Raw genomic sequence first — 15,877 nt, forward strand, 5'->3', positions numbered from 1 at the left:
GGGCTGTACTCGGAATTTCAATTACCCGGATGTTGTATTATTGCAAGGGGTACGCTAAAGGAAAAAGTTTGAGTGAGTGCCGGGGAGGGAGCGGCTCTGGCGTGGCTGGAGGGGGGTGGGGAGGCAGGAAAGGAGCACAGGGTAAGAGCGGCTTTCAGCGGCAGCCCCCTCTCGGCCTCCAACCACCCCCTCCCCTCACCCCGCCAGCCAGCACACTACCGACCCCTCTCACCCTCCGGCTCTCTCTCTCTCTATTTCTGCTTGCTTCTCTTCGTCCGCATGGCAGCGCAATGGGAAATGCACAGATGACGCCAATTCCAGCTCATCCTTTTTTCCCCCTCTTTTTTTGGGAAAACTCCGCCGTTACGTCTCGGCGAACGCAAAAACAACTCGGCGGAAGTGCGCGGGCGCCAGTCGAATAAAGGGTTTCCGTGTATGTTTATTATTTCTGATACCGAATCAACATATGCTTGTTTCTCGCCAATGACTTTCCGGGTGGGATGCTTGATCGATGTGCGCGTGGGGCTCGATAACTTAAGCTGCCTCTTGCCTCTGGTGGCCAGCACAGTTTGTTGGTACTACAGGCTCCAGAGATGAAACCGTATGAGAATGTCGAGATCTGGATTAAGAGGGATGTTTCTTATTACTTTTCTAATTGGCCTTTCTAGGAATCAAAAGTGTTTCACAAGATTTACTGTTCATTGTCCTCTGCCCTATACCGCAAAGCACCGACCATCCTATTTCCGGTGTTTGTTTGGAATTTACGGCGACTCATCGTCTGCGATATGCATCCCTATGCATTTGACCGATGATATGTGCGATAGTTCGATCAATTATAGTATTACATGACTTTATCTAACTTGACCAATAAGTGTTGTTGTGCACATACATGTTTTATAAATTAGTGACGTTGTGCTTCTTATCCCTTCTACGCCAAATATTTAAATTTGAGTAACATAGCTAAAATTATGTTCTTATGTAATATGATACCGAGAAAAATAATGAAAAAATAATTTCTTTCTAAGAACACAAGGTTTATTGGAAAATGTTTGTGTTGCTGTTCTGAAGCATTGCGATATCAACCCATAGTTTGTTATATGCGAAGATAGCGTTATATGTATGCTTCTCGATGTGAAATATCTTGAAATAATTGTTGACTTTGTTGACACAGAGTTAACACATGATTGTGAATAACTAACTTTGTAACTGACCCACTTCTTGGTCCATGTTGGTCAATGACCAACTTCGTCCTGATGTACAGGTGTTGATGGCACACGCTATACGGGTCGTTTCTGTTTCTTTGCTTAATTTCCTCTTCCACTGAACCCCTTGATTTTCTGCATACAGGTGATCTTGTGTTTAGACTGCGCAATACTTCTGCCAAATCAAGCGGGAATTCTGCTGAATTCATTGTTCACTGTGCAAATGCCATCCCTTTCAGCACACATTTGTGCAGCGACCAGGGATTTCCTCGTCATATTAATAAAACAGTAAAACATAGTACATGCCATCCCTTGCTCCTCAATAAGTTTTTCATCTCCCCATAATACTGCCTAACAGATCTACCTCACCCAAGTGCCAATTATATTCTCCAACAATCAATGGCCTGTCGATGGAAATATTTTTTTTCTGAGATTTGTCATAGCGTAGCAACTGTAATTTAGGCATTTCCCCTAGAAATGTTTACATTACATTTGGCATCTTACTATCCCTCCAACCACCCTTAGAAACATCTAGCTTTTGTACGCCCATCCTTGTGATTGGAGCTCAGGGGAACTTCGGCCATGCACTTATGTAACAAAACAAATCACCTACAGCCGCCCTTATGATGTCATCTGCTCCACTGCTATCAGCTAGATGCTTTACTGAACACAAACGTTCCTTTTTCTGCATTTCTTTCACAACTGCTATTTTGCAGTTTGAAATTCGGTTTCTTCTAATAGTGCCAAACCATAAGGATTCCACCTTGGTACAGCTGCTTCAGCGGAAGAACAAATGATGATGTCTCGGAGTATCGCATGCCAGGTGTCCAACTACACTCCTGGAAATTGAAATAAGAACACCGTGAATTCATTGTCCCAGGAAGGGGAAACTTTATTGACACATTCCTGGGGTCAGATACATCACATGATCACACTGACAGAACCACAGGCACATAGACACAGGCAACAGAGCATGCACAATGTCGACACTAGTACAGTGTATATCCACCTTTCGCAGCAATGCAGGCTGCTATTCTCCCATGGAGACGATCGTAGAGATGCTGGATGTAGTCATGTGGAACGGCTTGCCATGCCATTTCCACCTGGCGCCTCAGATGGACCAGCGTTCGTGCTGGACGTGCTGACCGCGTGAGACGACGCTTCATCCAGTCCCAAACATGCTCAATGGGGGACAGATCCGGATATCTTGCTGGCCAGGGTAGTTGACTTACACCTTCTAGAGCACGTTGGGTGGCACGGGATACATGCGGACGTGCATTGTCCTGTTGGAACAGCAAGTTCCCTTGCCGGTCTAGGAATGGTAGAGCGATGGGTTCGATGACGGTTTGGATGTACCGTGCACTATTCAATGTCCCCTCGACGATCACCAGTGGTGTACGGCCAGTGTAGGAGATCGCTCCCCACACCATGATGCCGGGTGTTGGCCCTGTGTGCCTCGGTCGTATGCAGTCCTGATTGTGGCGCTCACCTGCACGGCGCCAAACACGTATACGACCATCATTGGCACCAAGGCAGAAGCGACTCTCATCGCTGAAGACGACACGTCTCCATTCGTCCCTCCATTCACGCCTGTCGCGACACCACTGGAGGCGGGCTGCACGATGTTGGGGCGTGAGCGGAAGACGGCCTAACGGTGTGCGGGACCGTAGCCCAGCTTCATGGAGACGGTTGCGAATGGTCCTCGCCGATACCCCAGGAGCAACAGTGTCCCTAATTTGCTGGGAAGTGGCGGTGCGGTCCCCTACGGCACTGCGTAGGATCCTACGGTCTTGGTGTGCATCCGTGCGTCGCTGCGGTCCGGTCCCAGGTCGACGGGCACGTGCACCTTCCGCCGACCACTGGCGACAACTTCGATGTACTGTGGAGACCTCACGCCCCACGTGTTGAGCAATTCGGCGGTACGTCCACCCGGCCTCCCGCATGCCCACTATACGCCCTCGCTCAAAGTCCGTCAACTGTTCATACGGTTCACGTCCACGCTGTCGTGGCGTGCTACCAGTGTTAAAGACTGCGATGGAGCTCCGTATGCCACGGCAAACTGGCTGACACTGACGGCGGCGGTGCACAAATGCTGCGCAGCTAGCGCCATTCGACGGCCAACACCGCGGTTCCTGGTGTGTCCGCTGTGCCGTGCGTGTGATCATTGCTTGTACAGCCGTCTCGCAGTGTCCGGAGCAAGTATGGTGGGTCTGACACACCGGTGTCAATGTGTTCTTTTTTCCATTTCCAGGAGTGTATATTTGAGGAAGTTCCCATGTTTGGTTCTCTGTCTCTTACAAAATCCTCCTTGCCTGTTTTATACCAGGCTTGTAAACAAACCCCAATGCACCACTGAGCACAAAATAATTTTTTTATATCAATTGTATGTTTTGTTTGACATGTAATGTTGCATGCTGTTACAAGACTTTGTGAAGCACATTTGTTCATAAACAGCCAGATCTTTCTCAAGAGGCAATTTTCCAAATGTTTCATTGAGTTTGTTTGCCAGAGGTCTTACCACTACTGGCTCCCTCATCATGAGCATCATGCATGAAATAGTCAGTTTCTGAAGGCCGTATTTGTGCAATGTTTTCGTCAGGTTAACTACTATTAGTCACCGCCCTCGTTTGTGCCCTTCTCTATTGAGCACATTTTCCTTTGTAATTTGTAGTGGTCAAGTATTACGCAACTGGTGTCTGTACCGTAAAATATCCTAGCATATCAAATACAATTCTTTTCCATTACACTTTTGTGGTGTCTAATAAAAAATACTGAACCATAATACATACCTGCAGCCAGACAACTCACCAGTAGTAGGGTAACCTTCATTCTGGGGTGTTTGTTAGTGCAAGTTGACTGCATCAGAGACAAGCATACATTCAGGGGGATACCTGTTGGTCTGTTTTGACTGAAAGGTCGTTAACCTACTGTTAGTGGATTATGACCCCCAGAGATAATCCATCCTTCTGGAAAAACCCTATCTCTCTCCCTATCCCTCCTCCTCCCCCTCCCACTCATCCTCCCCCAAACCTCTGGGAACCCCCTCCTATGAAAAGCTCACTTTTGCTATCAAATTAATTAACAAATGAATTAAATCGATCATTTAATTACTCATTCCCTTCTGAGAAATCTATCAGCCCTCCCTTCCCCTCCATGTCCTGGAAACTGGACGGAAAAAGACTCAGTTGAGTGGCTGTTTGGCGGGAAATCGATTGCATCAAATGGAATATTGGTTAAACAACTTCTGGTAGACAGTCAGTGCATGGAATATTCTTTTCTTAAGCAGTTTATGAGGTAAAATGCTGTGTACGAAATATAGTTTATTTATTTAAAGAATTTGTTGCGAAGTTGGCGGCAATGTATGGAATAAAGTTTAACTAACAATAAGCATTTTGTGAATGACAAGGCTGTATGGAATACTTAAACAATTGTGGAGCTTCCTTTATTCCGATCATGCAACATAGCTCACTACATGTAATTACACCGTTAAAAATGTCTCACACCCAGTGCAGGGCATTGTGCTGTGCAGACACACCCCCAACAACTTTGTGGGACCGACTGCTTCATGGGGCCAACCACTCCACGGGGCCGAACATTTCACGTATATCTGCATTTCTACAACGCACTACGATTGCTCGGGCCCCACAACTGAATGTCAAATTAATCCCCAAAGAAAAGCATCAGGTTGCAGCAAACCTATGATATTAATAACAGAAAAATTTCTGTCGAGACACCCCCTGCCCCCCCCCCCTCTCTCTCTCCCTACCTCAAGTGGCCATGTCCTGTCGCATATCCTTGCTTCCTATTGTTGAATAACAGAACTGGAATATTTGGTGGGTCTAGATCCTGTAACCATCCAGTTTGCAAACTCTACTGTTACTTTTTTCTTTGCCTCCTACCGGTGGATATTACCATGGTTGGATCATTTGATGGATCCTTAGGAGGTACCTGAAGATTTCAGATTTCAGCTCAGTTGCATGCATTGTCCTTAAACAATCTGTGGAGATTTTTGGCCTGGTGTGTGTGCCACTATTGGAAGCAATTAACTAATCAATCGGGAAACTGACACCGTGGGACAGTGATTTTGTTGACCATACACCTCGAATTTCTCATGCTACGCGTATTTCTCTTCCTTTTATACAAGCTATTTTCAGAACAGGAGAAATTGTGGCATACATGCGTTTTCACAGCGCTAAAGTATCGTTAGTTGTTGTGAAAATCCTGTACAGCCTCGTGGCATAGGCTGTATTTCCTGTAAGTATTCTGTCATCAGGTAGAAAAAAACTGTTCTAACCAGCTGACTATCTGTTTCTTCCTGTATAAAAGGGCTAGAATATTAAACTCATTTTTGGCCCATGACGGAGTGCTAAGAGCATGCTCTACCTCTGTCACAAGATGCTTCCTCACTTTCAAACCTGTCTTAAGGTAAACAAATGCTTCGCCATATATGAAGCCTCTTTAGGGAATAGCACAGGAGAGTTCTAAATTTCAAATTTACGCTTCATATCACTTTATAAATTAGTTAATACATCTGAATTTATTATGATGGATATCTCTCCCTGTGCAGGTGAGAGATTGAAATTTCGCTAAATGATGTCACCGTAATGAAGAGATGTCACCTGATAACCGCTGACGGATCATATCTGCGGTACCCTAGCCATCGCTTCCACCCGCCAGATGGCATGTCACTGATATAAAATTGATGGGCTAATTAATTATATTGATCATGACACACTTGGCATGGCGAGTAGTTTTCTTTTCAGGAGCTAGAGTACACCTGCAATGTAGCTCAAATGGGTATCCCTGGAGGGAAGACGATGATCGTTTTGAGGAACACTATATTTCTGAAGCTAACTCCACAACATGGAGAATTATCACATACAATAGATGGTGTGCTATGTGAGGAATGACATCGTTAGATTGAGGTCGTAAAATATGTAAGGAATCGTCTGACAAATTAACTGGTTTTTCAGGTTTTTAATGGTGCACTTTCTAGTAGAGATGCTGTCTGAGATTTGGAATCAAGTCTCTCCACATACTTGAGTTGGATCCTGTCGAGTTGTCCTTTGATTTTCCTGTTGTTAGTGGGTCTAACTGACCCAATTCTTTTACTAAAGTTAACATAAAATCGCGGTTAATATTTGTACTGTAATCATCGGTTGTGGAATACTTCATGTTGTCCTCGTATTTACTTCAAAATCGAAAATAATTTACGAGACACACACCGCACTGGCATACTCTTTTTAACTGGTTGTTTAGACCGAGTCAGAAATGGTTGTTTGAACTGTAACAAAACTTTATTTGAAATAAATGCGATAGTTGTAGTGTAGTCTACAATGTTTTGGAGGCATTTCAAATTGCTGTAACAATAAGTCCAAGTATGACAACTACTTCATTAGTCTATTTTGTGGCTAGACGTTTTCTAAGTCATAAGTTACAAAGCCTTTCGAATAAGTCAGATGATGAAATGCGAGATGATACTATCAGTGATACTGACTGTCAAAATTGTCGTGATGGTTAAAGTGATGATGATAACGTATTGGCTGAAAGTTAGGAAAACGATGCGATTGAAGGGGTATAAGTGGAGTATCGTCTAAGAAAATTAATGTAATTGGAGATGTCTATACGTCGTGTAATTTGACAGAGTAGTATAAAAATCCTCCAGCAGAGTCAAGAGCAAGGTGAGTATAATAAATATATTATAAGTAACTGTATTTTATGGGTATACTATTATTCTTATTATTATTGCACCATGTCATAGTCTAGTGGCTAGTGCTCTGCGCTGTCACTGTTGTCCCATGTTAGAAACTCGATCCAGCCCTAGGTGATTATTTTGGTCAGTAACATGCCACTGGGATAGGTTTTCACAGGGTTATACCTTTAGCAAGTCATTGTGTCGATTGCCTAGAAGGATGTACATCAGTCCTGGGACTTGTACGCAGTATACTTTTACTTATTGCTTACTGTCAGGTTTACGTTTCATTGCATTTCTTTTTAATTTATTTAATTGCATTGTACTAGTTCAGTTTATTTCTATTTACTTTAAATTTTTATTTTAGGTCTGCATACATTTTCATTCCTGCTCCAGGACCTTTGCAGCTTGCTCCTGAATGTATTTTCGATACGAAAGTATCGTTATTTTCACTGTTCATAACTGAATTAGTGATTCTGAATGAAACCAACAGAGAAAATACATAGATATTATAAATCAAAGACACGACTTGCACTCCTACTGCAAGTCAGGATCTCAAGGCTATTTGAGACTGCTTGTATTAGTTCATGTCTACAGATCTGCTGGAGAATCTCTTGAAGAACTATAGGACAACATCAATGGTTGGCCAGTCTTTCGTGCAACAATGTCACTTTAGCGTTTCAATACAAACAGTAGATTTCTCAGATTTAATAAGAAATAAGATCGACCAGCTAGGCAACATCATGATAAACTGGCTGCTAACAAGACTTTCTTTGAAATGTTTCTGCAACAGAAGCCTAAAACGTTCATTCCTTACAAAGATGACACAGTGGATGAGCAATTGATTCATTTCAGAGGAAGCTGTCTCTTCTGGCACAATACATCTTCAAAGCCCAGAGCAAAGTGTGGATGAAATTATAGTTGTTATCTGATGCAAAAACAGCATATGTTAGCGTGGCAGAAGTGTACACAGGAAAGTCGGAAAATGGAACGCGAGGAGCAAATCAAGGAAGAAATGTTGTTTTGAGGCTTGTTGAAAGTATTGAGAAACGCGGCAAAAGAATTACCACCGATAACTTCTTTACAGACTACACGCTTCGCAAAGAACTTCTCAAGAAAAATCTAACATTAGTAGGGAATCTCAGTAGAAACAAGCCAGAGATTCAAAAAGAAATTCTGCCAAACAATAGCAGCCCCTTACTTTCAACCACCTTTCGGTTTTAGAGGGACATAACGAAGGTTTTGTAAGTGCTATAAAAAATCAGTTTTATTGCCCTGTTCAATGTATCAAGACTGTAGCCTGTCTTCAGAAGAGCATAAAAAGCCTGAAGTAATACTACGAGTACATAACAAGAAACCAAAAAGAGGGATTGACACATCAGATAAATTCGGCAGACTTATTATTGCAGAAGGTGTACCAAACAATTGTGTTTGACATAGCAGCAATAAATGCCTGTGTGTTGTATGTGTACACTCCTGGAAATGGAAAAAAGAACACATTGACACCGGTGTGTCAGACCCACCATACTTGCTCCGGACACTGCGAGAGGGCTGTACAAGCAATGATCACACGCACGGCACAGCGGACACACCAGGAACCGCGGTGTTGGCCGTCGAATGGCGCTAGCTGCGCAGCATTTGTGCACTACCGCCGTCAGTGTCAGCCAGTATGCCGTGGCATACGGAGCTCCATCGCAGTCTTTAACACTGGTAGCATGCCACGACAGCGTGGACGTGAACCGTATGTGCAGTTGACGGACTTTGAGCGAGGGCGTATAGTGGGCATGCCTGAGGCCGGGTGGACGTACCGCCGAATTGCTCAACACGTGGGGCGTGAGGTCTCCACAGTACATCGATGTTGTCGCCAGTGGTCGGCGGAAGGTGCACGTGCCCGTCGACCTGGGACCGGACCGCAGCGACGCACGGATGCACGCCAAGACCGTAGGATCCTACGCAGTGCCGTAGGGGACCGCACCGCCACTTCCCAGCAAATTAGGGACACTGTTGCTCCTGGGGTATCGGCGAGGACCATTCGCAACCGTCTCCATGAAGCTGGGCTACGGTCCCGCACACCGTTAGGCCGTCTTCCGCTCACGCCCCAACATCGTGCAGCCCGCCTCCAGTGGTGTCGCGACAGGCGTGAATGGAGGGACGTATGGAGACGTGTCGTCTTCAGCGATGAGAGTCGCTTCTGCCTTGGTGCCAATGATGGTCGTATGCGTGTTTGGCGCCGTGCAGGTGAGCGCCACAATCAGGACTGCATACGACCGAGGCACACAGGGCCAACACCCGGCTTAATGGTGTGGGGAGCGATCTCCTACACTGGCCGTACACCACTGGTGATCGTCGAGGGGACACTGAATAGTGCACGGTACATCCAAACCGTCATCGAACCCATCGTTCTACCATTCCTAGACCGGCAAGGGAACTTGCTGTTCCAACAGGACAATGCACGTCCGCATGTATCCCGTGCCACCCAACGTGCTCTAGAAGGTGTAAGTCAACTACCCTGGCCAGCAAGATCTCCGGATCTGTCCCCCATTGAGCATGTTTGGGACTGGATGAAGCGTCGTCTCACGCGGTCTGCACGTCCAGCACGAACGCTGGTCCAACTGAGGCGCCAGGTGGAAATGGCATGGCAAGCCGTTCCACAGGACTACATCCAGCATCTCTACGATCGTCTCCGTGGGAGAATAGCAGCCTGCATTGCTGCGAAAGGTGGATATACACTGTACTAGTGCCGACATTGTGCATGCTCTGTTGCCTGTGTCTATGTGCCTGTGGTTCTGTCAGTGTGATCATGTGATGTATCTGACCCCAGGAATGTGTCAATAAAGTTTCCCCTTCCTGGGACAATGAATTCACGGTGTTCTTATTTCAATTTCCAGGAGTATATATATATATATATATATATATATATATATATATATATATATATATATATATATATTACTGTGATACCTCCAAGCAATGTTTGACTACAGCTTTGAACACTGACACACATTTTGTTTCTTTCCACAACGACTTACGAGTTGGAGATCTGAGTGAGGTGCTAAACTGACATCAATACGTTTCAATCCATTGGCTCTCACAGAAAGTTGGACATTGCATAGTGTAATCTATACTGCTGCCACAACACATAACACAGAGGCGGTGTTTCGTATGTGGATGACATCACAACGTATGGAAACCGAAAGAGTTTGTGGCATTGTGGAGCATTTCCAAACACCTGCCTAGGAGTGATGACCTCCACATTTAATCTAATTATTCACAGTGATGAATTAACAGATGTCTAGGTGTTCCATTTTGAAGAGACCAAGAGCATTGATTCCTTATATTGCAGCTATGTACATATTCACTGTTTCGGTGCTGGCCATCCTCCATAAGGTGTAGCTTCCACCAAGACTCTATCCATCTAAAACATGTGATGTCTGTCAATCATTATGCGGTAATCAACAGTGTACTATTGGATGGATGGGATGGAAAAGACATCATTGATATTGGACAATGTACTGTAATAAGCACCACAGTTGATAGTACAATCAGTTTTAGCAATTTTACCAGTTTTTCCGTAATTTCAACGCCAGACAATTACACGACAGCATGCTTCCCAATTTCTGTATCATCACGAAACCACCTCTCCACTACTTTTCATGTATCATTTAATAGATTGTAAATATAGGTACATGACTGTGTACTAGAACCATTCGCAGTTAATTCTCGAACATATGACCAAAGTATACCAGATGACATCCTATTACGGTGCAGTTCGATTATCTAGATATTTCTAGAGCTTTATTTATACTTAATTTACGATTACGATTTTCCATCTTTCCCTGTGTGGATGGCAGTCACAGAGTATTCACATGGTCTTTTAAGTTGGATATTGACAGTTCTCTTCACAGTGTCTTTTACCTTCCCTCTCAGCAACACTGTTGCTGATTTAATTTGCAGCTGACCGTAAGTATTAGGGCACTACAACAACTACATTTCACATCTTGTGAAGGAACAGAGCAAGGTGGGTCCATAACTGCTGTTCAACAAAGACAGCTCCACACCAGTCATGGCAAATCATGGCAACCATCCAAGCACACAAGATGTCTGCAGATGCACAGCTGATGAGTAGGTTAGCATCCTGTATCGGTGTATATTAGATATGAGTATGTTCTGGCGATATAACATACGGTTGAGTAGAAATACGTTGTTTAAGCATGATGTAGCTACAGACGGATAGAGTTTTCAAGCATCTTATGTATATCAAACACGCTCTCAATTCTAAAGTAATGTTCTAGTATCTGGGTCAGCACCAAGAATCAAGAGATAAGTGGCCATACGCAATAAACATACGCATTTTAAGGCTACATAGTTCTGCACTTAAACACGCTGTAATATTAAAGCTATGTATGTTCTCAAATATTAGTCACGCAGTGTACAACGCTCTTAACACTCTAACGCAAGACATGTATGTCCAGCATCTGACGTACATCCACCTTGCAAGTTTTCTATGCCACTCACAATGGTGACAAACTTTAAGATGACAGAACTACTTCGCTCTACACCAAAGAAAAATGTACATTCTTTGTGATACAAGCAGAATGTAGCTTTCCAGAGGTGTATAGCGCCAACTGTTCACGACCCATTATGGTGTCATCAGCAGTGAAAATGTGTCTTACAAGGAAACAGTCAAATGCTTAGTGATATTGACGAAATCCTTAGAAAGAACATCGACACGTACCCCAGTTCAATAAGAAGGATTTCATGCAAGAACATCCATATATAAGATTTAGTATCGCTAGTGACGAATGAGAACATCGACACGTACCCTAGTCCAATAAGAAGGATTTCATGCAAGAACATCCATATATAAGATTTAGTATCGCTAGTGACGAATGAGAGAGTTCTACTGGTAACTGCCAAAATGTGAGATATTAATTTCTATGTTTTATGCGTTTGTGCTAAGAAATTAACTGATGTACTATATATGAATCGTAAAATTACCGCAAATATGAAAATATTTGTGTACTTGTGCGGTAGCCATGGTAATTATTTATAGGTATTTGTGGGAAAGTATGGAGTCGTGGAGGATGGTCTAACCGGAGCTCTCAAGATAACAATTAAAAGCTACGATATGACCGAGTGAAGTATTACAAATATTCCATTCAAAAAGTGAAGATATGAAGAGATTTAAATGGGAATAAGGAGAAAAGAAAAAGTTAATTATGCAAAAATATTAACAACTCTATCTTTTGTCTGTCGTTATGCCAGTGTCACAACTTCACAAAGGTGTCATAGACAGTGATGGCAATCAATGACGGCACGAATAATGAAGGGTAATAAACTTTTGTATTAACTTGAATCAATGTAATATCAGTATGCTGATTGGCTTTAATGACTGTGAGAGAGAACTATTCTCTAAGATGAAAAAATCGATGCACCACAAAGGAGTTATCCGAATGGGACGGAAATCAGTAGATGTGACGTATATTTACAAACAAACGAATGATTACCGTTACAGAAAAACTGGATGATTCGTTAAGAGAAAGATCTTCACGAACAGAGCAAGTCAATAACGTTATTTCCCGCCTCTGGCCATTATGAATGCAGTTATTCGATTGGCAGTGACTCATAGATTTGGTGAAATACTGAGAGATACCGTACCAAATTCTATCCAATTGGCGCGTTAGATGGTCAAAATGCCGAGCTGCTTGGAGGGACCTGCCCATAGTACTCAACACTTTCTCAAGTAGGGACTGATCCGGCGACATTTCTGGCCAAAGCAGGGTTTAGCAAGCACGAAGTCATGCAGTAGAAACCCTCAAAGTGTGTGAGAGTGCATTACCTGACTGAAATGTAATCCCACCACGGTTTGACGTGAATGGCAATTATACGGGGCTTACAGTGTCGTGCTTTGAGGGTGCCACTGATGACAACCAAAGCCGTCCAGTTATGAAAAAAGAAATTCCGGGTTGTCGGGCCATATGGTGGGTGACTGTGAGGTTGGTATTCCACCGCTCGCTGGAATAGATACATTTTAGATCTGGAATATCATTCACTGGAGTAGAATTGTCTTCAGCGATAAGTTCTGCTTCGAAATGTGTCGCAACGACTGCCAAAGACCTATCTGGAGATGACCCAAATATCGGTGGGTTACCAACGCGATTGTTGCCATTTATACAGTTCAACAGCCAGGTGTGATGGTCTGAGGTGCCATTTACTTACATAGTAGGACTCCTTTCGTTGTTAATCGTGGTACCCTAACAGCACACCGCTACGTCTACGATATTCTACGACCCGTTTCGTTGCCCTTCGTGAGCAGCCATCCTGGGCTTACATTTCAGCAAGATAATGTCCTTCCGAACACGGACAGAGTTTCTACTGCTTGTCTTCGTTGTTTGCAAACCCGAATTTGGCCGGCGAAGTCGGCAGATCTCTCTCCAATTGAGAACGTTTTGCCCATTATGGGTTCTGCCTTCCAATCAGCTCGGGATTTTGACGATCTGACACGTCACTTGACCAGTGTTTCGTGCTTTATGCCTCAGGAGAATATCCTTCTTTGTCAAAAGTATTATAAAAAATAACTTATTCAACACTAATCGCACGCTTGATTGGAAATAATTTACTTAGCATATTAAGTTCGGGTTATAGAAATGTTGCTCGATTGGGAATGCTATTTATACATTCACTCATCAAGTAGTACAAGCGTTAAATACTATTTCACAAGGTGATATTTTTTGTGATCTCTCCAAGACCTAAGATGGTGTAAACCAAATACTCTCTCAGAAAAACTCAAGTTTTATGAAATTGATGGGTTTACACACAACAGGTTTCAATCAGACTTGGCAAACAGAGTGCACAAGAATGTGCTAAATAATTCAGACAATGTCGGAAAGGTAAAACACAAAGGGAGTCTCACAGGGTTCAATCCTGGATCCATTCCTATACCTTGTTCAATAACATGTGAGTTATCCTCCACATAACATTCAAGAAGTAAAACTGGTACTTTTTGCAGAGGATACTACAGTTATAATAAATTCCACCAGAGGGAAAGCGGCAGATGTTTTTCGAAGAATTATTAACTGGTTCACAGAAAATGAACTCTCCCTAAATTTTGAAAAAGCACACTACACTGAGTTGTGTACAACAAACAGAGCCATACCGACAACTGGTGAAGCATATGAGCAGGAGTTAGTAAGTAGGCTAGAATGCTCCAAATTTTTGGGTGTACATATTGATGAAATCTTGAACTGGAAGATGCATATTACTGAGCTTCTCAAACAATGAAGTTGAGCTACTTTTGCTCTTCGTATAATTGCTAATCTTGGAAACAAACGTATCACCCATCTGACTTGTTTTCTCTATTTCCACTCAATAATGTAGTGCAGAATAATTGTCTGAGGTAACTCATCACTTACAAAGAAAGTTCTGATTGCACAAAAACGAGCGATAAGAATAATATATGGTGTTCATCCACGGGCGTCAAGTAGGTACCTCTACAAGGAGTTAGACATTTTAATTCTGCCGTCACAATACATATTTTTGCTAGTCATAAATAGTCCACCACAATTCGAGAAGAACAGTAATACACGCACCTACAAGGCTAAAAGAAAAGGAAAAAAATACTTTTATTATCCACTTTTAAAGTTGTCAGTGGCTCAGAAAGGAATTCGGTATGCAGAAATAAAAATTTTTGACCATTTGCCCAATAATACAAAATAACAGACACGTGGCGAAGCAAGTTTTAATCTAATGTAAAACCTCTTCCCCAGGCCAACTTCTATTCAACTTCTACTTAAAAACTAGTAGCCAGAAGAAAAAAAAAGTTTTTAAGTGTGGTTGCATGACCAGGAATAAAATAATGATGTGGTCATAATTGTTAACTTCAGTCATGCACACATATGCTATAAACTGACTCGTTTCACATCATTTTGATAAAAAAAATCGTTCCAATTATCTACGGAACTTCGGTGATTCTGCAGTTTCTGCCGGCGTATTTGTTGCTCGAACAGTCCGTGCGCGGGCGCGGACGGCGAAGAGAGCGGCCCGCGGGGGGTGGGGATTTAAATCGGCCGCCCGCCCTCAGGAGCTCAGTTCGTCAGCGCACCTGACGATGGCGCCATGTCTGATCGCCGAAATATTGTGCCCGTTGGACACTATGAACCGGCAGTATACTCGTGGACTATTCGAGTAAGGAACTACTGACTAAATAATTAAATAACTCTACAGCAACTTTAGCAAACAGTGTCAAGCCGAATAACTGCTTGCATAAGGGTCAGATTAGGACCAAGACGTTATTAACTTGCTCAATCTGTGAAGCACTTTTTCTTCAAAAAATCATCAAAACTTTCTGAAAATGCAATTGTTTGTTTGTCTGTAAATATAAATCACCTCAATCGATCAATCGATTTTCGCCTCATTCCGATAAATCCTTCGTTTTCTGTTTTGCATTTTTTCTAGTTTTACTTTCGAGTGTATATAAAGACAGAGTTTCATGATCTAGATCATGATTCAACAATTAGTAGTTGTTAGTTCTGTGTTTTGTGTGAAAGGACTTTGCCATTTCAAAATAAATAATTACATTGCTGGAATTTCTTCGAAGATTTGTGTGTGTGGCCTCAATCGGCTTTCTTTAGCTAAAATATGACTAAGACAGAAATCTTGTCTTTTTTATGCTGCATTACATTCGCTAACTGCGAGCGATCTGTCTGATGGAAATCGTCTGAAATGTGATGGTGAAATATTTTGCTTTTTATTTATTTGCAGTGATGTACATCGCGCACGAGTGATTGTTTTGGAGATACTAAACGCCTGAGAATTAATAAGTAAAAAGCACTATAATGCTTATGTTCTACAGGATTAATTTTTTGCGTTAACCTTGTTTTCGGCTTATAAGGCCATCATTGGACTTAAACATGCCATTGTCGCAGAATAAGTTACAATGTTTTAAATAATAACGGAAAAAATGTTATACAATTGGGCTGAGGCA

General features: G+C 42.8%; 1 pseudogene; it reads left to right on the forward strand.

The window, feature by feature from the left end:
• Positions 1 to 5,449: 5,449 nt before the first annotated feature.
• LOC126204935 (U2 spliceosomal RNA) lies at positions 5,450 to 5,631 on the forward strand (annotated as a pseudogene).
• The last annotated feature ends 10,246 nt before the right edge of the window (positions 5,632 to 15,877 follow it).

Source organism: Schistocerca nitens, chromosome 1 (genome assembly GCF_023898315.1).
Source record: "Schistocerca nitens isolate TAMUIC-IGC-003100 chromosome 1, iqSchNite1.1, whole genome shotgun sequence".
Taxonomy (NCBI): domain Eukaryota; kingdom Metazoa; phylum Arthropoda; class Insecta; order Orthoptera; family Acrididae; genus Schistocerca; species Schistocerca nitens.